Source organism: Hipposideros armiger, unplaced genomic scaffold (genome assembly GCF_001890085.2).
Source record: "Hipposideros armiger isolate ML-2016 unplaced genomic scaffold, ASM189008v1 scaffold_431, whole genome shotgun sequence".
NCBI lineage: Eukaryota > Metazoa > Chordata > Mammalia > Chiroptera > Hipposideridae > Hipposideros > Hipposideros armiger.
In genome coordinates, this window is record NW_017731781.1 from 800,719 (window position 1) to 807,181 (window position 6,463).

A 6,463-nucleotide genomic window follows, 5' to 3' on the forward strand; every position below is an offset into this window, starting at 1 on the left:
TCTCTCTCTCTCTCTCTCTCTCTCTCTCTCTCTCTCTCTCTCTCTCTCTCTCTCTCTCTCTCTCTCAATATCTCTCTCGCTGTTTTTCTGGGAGAAGTCAGCTGCTACATCATAAGGACACCCAAGAAACTCTGTGGAGAGGTCCATATGGCAAGGAACCAAGCCCTCTGGCCACAAACCAGTAAGGAACTGAGGCCTCCAGCCAATAGCCCATGAGGAGGTCATCTTAGAAACAGACCCTCCAACCCCAGACAAGCCTTCAGCACATGCAGCCCCAACCAACATCTTGACTGAAACCTCATGAGGGACCTGAGCTAGAACCATCTGACTCTCAGAAACTGTGTGAGATAATAAATGTTTATTATTCTAAGTCACAGAGTTTTGAGATAATGGTAATGCAGTAATATGTAATAAATAACTAAGAAGGTCAACATACTTATTTTCTGAATCTCCAAACTCACAAGCTTGTGTTAAGATAAAAAATATTTGTGTTGAACTAACCACTTACAAAACTAGTCCTCTCTCAGATATTCCTCTCTATCAACCTTGCCTATCTAATTGGCTGCAGAGTGAAATTTCAAGTTTTGAAAAAAAGTTAGAAAACTAATCACAGACCAGAAGGGATTGGCAGGAAATAGTCAAAGTGATGAAAAGCAAGGACCTACACCAAGATTAATCTACCTAGCAAAGCTACCATTTAGAATTGAAGGACAGATAAAGATCTGCCCAGACAAAGCAAAGCTGAAGGAATTCATCACCACCAAACCAGTATTACAAGGACTCTTAGAAGGACTTTTTCTAGATTTACAAAAAAAACTTTTTTTCAAAAATAAGAATAAAATGACAATAACTACATATCTATCAAAAATTACTTTCATGTAAATGGATTAAATGTTCCAATCAAAAGATAGAATGGCTGAATGGATAAGAAAACAAGACCCTTATACATGCTGCCTGCAAGAGATTCACTTCAGATCAAGAGGCACACACAGACTGAAAGTAAAGGGATGAGAAAAGATATTTCATGAAAATGGAAACAAACAAACAAACAAACAAAAACGCTGACGTAGCAATACTTTTATACCAGACAAAATATGAGGTCAGACAATTAAGTTCGCCAGCTCATCCTAGAAAAAGTGCTACATACCTCATTGTTGAATATTACTACTGTCACCTTCAAAGTACTCCCCTTGGGAAGCTATGCACCAATGCCAGCACCTAGTCCACACTTCAAAGCAATTTTGGAATTCTTTTTCTGGAATGGCCACAGAGCTGTAGCGTATTATCCTTGATGTCCTGAATGTCATCAAAATATCTTCCTTTCAATATTTCCTTTATCTTCAGGTAAAGAAAGAAACCATTGGGGGCCAGATCAGGTGAGTAGGGAGGGTGTTCCAATACAATCATTTTTTGGTGTTTTAAAATAGGTTTAAGTATAATGACAGTAAATCTTGTAATGTTTAGTGGCTGAAAACTTTCTCACAGGCAGTGCCATGGGAGCTGGTGAGTTGTTGTGATGCAAGAGCCATGACTTGTTGGCAAAAAGTTCAAATCGTCTAACTTTTCCATGCAGCCTTTTCAGCGCTTCCAAATAGTAAATTCAGTTAACTGTTTGTCCAGTTGGTATAAATTCATAATGAATAATCCCTCTGATATCAAAAAAGGTTAGCAACATCGTTGCAATAAGTTCACAAACGTAATTGTCAGACTTCGTATGCAAAGTTGCAATAACAAGTTTAATGGCACCTTCCCCCACCCCAACGGACATAACCGAACACAACAGAAGATTCCACTACAGGCTGAAGCAGTTTGCATCCTGGTTGAAGAATATGAAACCCCAGCTAAACAGAAACTCAGGGCAGCTGTCTACCCTAGGACCACCCCCCACACCTCTGCCCCTGCCCTGCAACACCTCTGTCAGTGTTTCTCTTCTTAAATAAACTTTCTAACTTCTATTCCTTTGTGCCTTGTGAAATGTTTCACAACCCATGAGCGCGAGCAACCAGGACAGTGATCTAGTAAGTAAAATGTTTCTGTGAGATCTGTGAGATCCTCTAGCAAATTAATCAAATCCAAAGAGGCAGTTGTTGGGACCTCCAATTTATAGATAGTTGGTCAGAAGCACAGGTGGTAACCTGGACTTGCAACTGGCATCTGATGGGAGTGGGGCACGGGTAGCATGTCTTGTGAGACTGTACTCTTAACCTGTAGGATCTGATGCTATTTCTGGGTAGATGGTGTCAGACTTGAGTTAAATTATAGTACACCCAGCTGGTGTCAGAGATTTGTTGGTGTGGAAAAACCCTCCCTCCACTCCATATTTGAACTGGGTCTGATTCTGGCAGGGCGAATCAACCAGAGTAGGGACTCAAGCCTGGGCCAAGAACATTCTTGGCTTTGTTAGGTAGAGATTAGAAAATGTAGCAGCAGGAGGGGTGGGAGGAGGTCCATAGTGCCTAAAGAAAAAGTTCTCAATTAGCTTTGATTAACTGCCTCCAGCCACTGTCCGTTGTCTTCTTTTTTTTTAAGCTGAGCCATCCTGCCACCTGTTGGCAGCTCAGCGGCTGCTCAGCTCAGGCCAGGACTTGAACCGCTGTTGCTCAGAGCTCAAACTCTTGAGCAAGCTCTTAACCAACTGAGCCACTCAGCCCACCAGCTATTATCTGTTTTTACAACAGATGACAGGAGGTGGTCTGGAGCAAGAGAAGGATCTGAGTCAACAGACCTCCACCCATCTTAGGAGGTCACACTCTCCCATGTAAGAGCATGCACCACTTTTCCTGCCAAACCAATATGTAACTCCCTCACCAGCAAACTATTACTAATATGAGTCCTCGGTGTATTGGAGTAGGATTAACCCCTGGTCATTCGCAAAAGATAAAAGCATCCACAGACTCAGAAAACAAGGTAAAGCAAGTTTTTTATTGAAGGTTGAGCAGAGAAAGAACACCCCCGGCAGTGTCTGAAGAGGACAGCTACCCCTAGGTGAGGGGAGGTACGGGTTTTATTTTTTTATTTATGCTGGATGCAGGGGGCTAGTTATCTTAGAGTTGTTTACAGTTGCCGCTGGCTCCTTCTGAGAACTATTGTCTTGTTTGGCTTCCTCCCAAAATTGTCCTGGTGTTTGTCAGTCTATAGGTGTCTGGGGACTCAGAGCTTAAGTGGTTAATCTTTTCTTTTTTTTAAAGATTTTTTTTATTGGGGAATTGGGGGGATGGGAACAGTGCTGGGGGATTGGGGAAGGGGAACAGACAAGTTGCTGTTGTTTTTTGTTTTTCAATCTAGTTGTGGAGGACGTTGCTTCACTTGCCCAAGTTGGCACCATCATTGCGCTCTTCCCTGGAGAGGCAGATCAGTCGCCGGCTTCTGGACAGCTGCTCACTGCAGCTGCTGGCCGCTCACGCTGGCTGCTGGCCACACACGGTAGCCCATGGCAACCCACTGCAGCCTACCCAGTCGCCGGTGACTCATGGCAGCCCAGCTCCAGGTTGAGCTGTTGTTCAGCATCTTAGCTGTGGAGGGCAGTGTTCACTGGTCCTCATATGTGAGATCCGAACCTGGGCCCTCTGGCATCCCAAGCCAGTTCTTAAGCATCGCTTCACTCGGCTGGCCCTTAAGTGGTTAATCTTTAACCATATTCTTACGCACTCCCAGACTCATTCTTTTTTATTTTAACTCATCAGTTAATCTTTAGGCTCATTCCTGTTAGCTTCCAGACTTGTTCTTATTGACTCTTTCTGACTCATCACTCGGGACAAGGGCTCTCTACACTCTCTTCTAGCCCTCGCTCGTGCTCGCTCTCTCCCCCACCTTGCTAGGCCCATTCTCTTCCCTGAGAATGTATTGCTAATAAACCCTGCTTGAGTATTAATCAGCTTGCTGAACTTTGATTCTTCACTGCATTGGTAAGAAGAACCAAGACTCCCATAACAGCTTCATGTGGGAAAGAACTCAGATATGAGCCAATATAGAATTTAAAGGGAAAGTAAGTTTATTTAGCAGAGAGTAAGAAGAGGCCATCCCACAGACAGAGTAGCAGTCTCTAATTGCTAGTGAAGACAGACCCTCTCCATCTGCTGGGTTAAGGTTTATATGTGATTTCTTGTTTCTATAAGAAATTTCTTGGTATGGGAAAAGGAGGAAAGAACAATGGTAAGTTTATATTTAACTTCTATATGGTGCAAAAATAGGGGCAGGTTTATGTTTAACTTTTGTAAGGTATGTTGTGTCTGCTTGCTCATGGGGCCGTGAAAGAATTCACGAGTCACGTAGAAATACAGAAGGAATATTTATTAAAGTAAGACAAGGGTCGGCTGGGCAGAATCTGCTGGAAACTACTGCAAACCTGCGTCGAGTCTGTCTGGTCTCAAGTTTTATGTTTTCTAACCAGGATGTCAAGTGCTTTGGCCAGTAGTTGGGGGTGGAGGAAGGTGCTTAGGTTAAACTGGTTATCACAACCTTTGCCTATGTTATGTAGATTTAATTTGAAACTAGGAGTGGATCCCATACAGATGCAAAACCTCTCCCAAATCACAGGGCCAGCATTGGGTCTAAGTAAACAGAACCATTGAAACTGCATATTAAATGTATAGGAAGCAGGATTCTTAAGAGACAAAGAAAAGAAAGCTTTCAAAAAGTCTCAAGCTAAATTACACTTGTTAAATCAAATTATACCGGAGATCCAAATCTCAAAATAGGCTATTTAGTGCCACCTTTACAATCCCCTGTCTTAACAATGTACAGAATGTGGTTTGTAGTGTCAATGAAAAACATCCAGCCTAAGAGAAAGCTTATGAGTTTATTTGAGCCAAACTGACAATTGCCAGGAAGCAAAATCTCAACGAACTGAAAAAATGCTCCGCAAAATGGAGGTTTGCAGCTTATTTTATACATAGTGTTGGGTCCAGATAATCAATAAAGAGGCTGAATGTCAAATTAGGGTTCTGAAGATTTTATTAAGCTAAGTTCAGCGACTGTCTCTCCGACTAAGGGAAAAACAGCCCCCAAGACTCAGGGGGTAGGGTTTTTATAAGGCAGGGCTATAAGTAAAGTAAGTTACAGAAGCCAAAAAGAATGTGCAGTTATTTCAGCTAAAACCGCATCTTGCTGTCACAACAGTGCGGTTATGTTCAGATGTCTTAACAGTATATCGTGACTGGGTTGAGCTGACCGCACAACCTGTTCCTTAGAGATATAGGTAGAAACTAAAGTTAACTGCTGCAAAAACTGCTGCAAAAACCTCTTCGAAGTGTTAAGATAGAGGCGGAGGGGAATGTTGTAAGGCCTTTTGTTATGTTAAGAAAGAGGCGTGGGGAGGGGAAGAAGGGGGAACTGAGGAATGTTTTTCTTTAACCTTTTATTCCCCAGCAGAAGCAAAGCAGGTGTACAGAAGCAAAAAGAGCTGTTAGTTCCTGTGAAACAGTCAAAGCCAGTTGTGGCAAAACTACTTCAGCAAAACATTTTTAATATTTCTTAGAGTCTAGCTGGAGTAGCTGAAGTATGATTTTTTAACGTGAATCTGTCCGGCCTAGGGTCTGGGCTGGGGTCCCTTCAATAGAATCAAAAGAGGATTACATGAAATGCACTGATGGTAGATTAAAGAGGTGGGAGAAAACAAAGTGGGGAAATCTCTGGGATTGGATAAAAGTAAATTGGAGAGACAGGTACTTCTTTTACAGAGGTGGGTGCAGGACAGTTAATAGTTCACATGGAGCTGTTAATCAACAGACTAGAATAATAATGAGGAATTCTGTAGTTTCCTGCTCTGGTCTAGAAAAAGGGATTACTGACATTCCAAGGATGGCATTTTAGGTGCAAAAAGACAATAGACAGGCTTACTTAAGGTGAAGATTGACCTTATGGGGCCCGGCCAGCCGAGTGGCTCAGTTGGGTTAACAGAATGAGCTCTGAGAAACATGGTTGCAGGATTGATTTCCACATGGGCTAGTGAGCTGTGCCTAAGCTGAGCTGCCAACAAGTGGCAGGATGGCTCAGCTGGTGAGAGCACATGCTCCTAACGACAAGGTTTCCAGTTTGACCCCCGCATGGAATGATGGGCTAGGCCCACCTGCAACTAAGATTGAACATGGCACCTTGAGCTGAGTGGCTGCCAGCTGCCAATGAGCGGCCGGATGGCAACTAGACTTGGAGCTGAGCTAGCTGTGCCCTCCACAACTAAAATTGAAGGACAACAACTTGGCTGTTCCCTTCCCCAATTAAACCTTTAAATAAAAAAGCAAACAAAGGGCCAGCCAAGTGGCGTGTTGGTTAAGAGTTCTCTTGGGACACCAACTCTGAGCAGCAGGGCCCCAGTTCGGATCCCACATTAAGGCCAGTGATGCTGCGCCCTCTACAGCTAAGATGGTGAACAACGACTCGACCTGGAGCTGGACTGCCATGACTCGCTGACGACGGCGTAGGCTGCAGTGGGCTCCCGTAAGCTACAGTGAACGGCCAGCAGCTG

General features: G+C 43.5%; 1 long non-coding RNA gene across 1 annotated transcript in view; it reads left to right on the forward strand.

Annotated features, from left to right (window-relative positions):
* The first annotated feature begins 3,694 nt into the window (after nt 1-3,694).
* The window catches only part of LOC109394611 (uncharacterized), a 15,102-nt gene continuing 12,333 nt past the window's right edge, over nt 3,695-6,463 (forward strand). The window contains exon 1 of the long non-coding RNA XR_002126481.1: nt 3,695-4,152. This is a non-coding gene — a long non-coding RNA (uncharacterized LOC109394611). The remainder of the gene's footprint in view (nt 4,153-6,463) is intronic.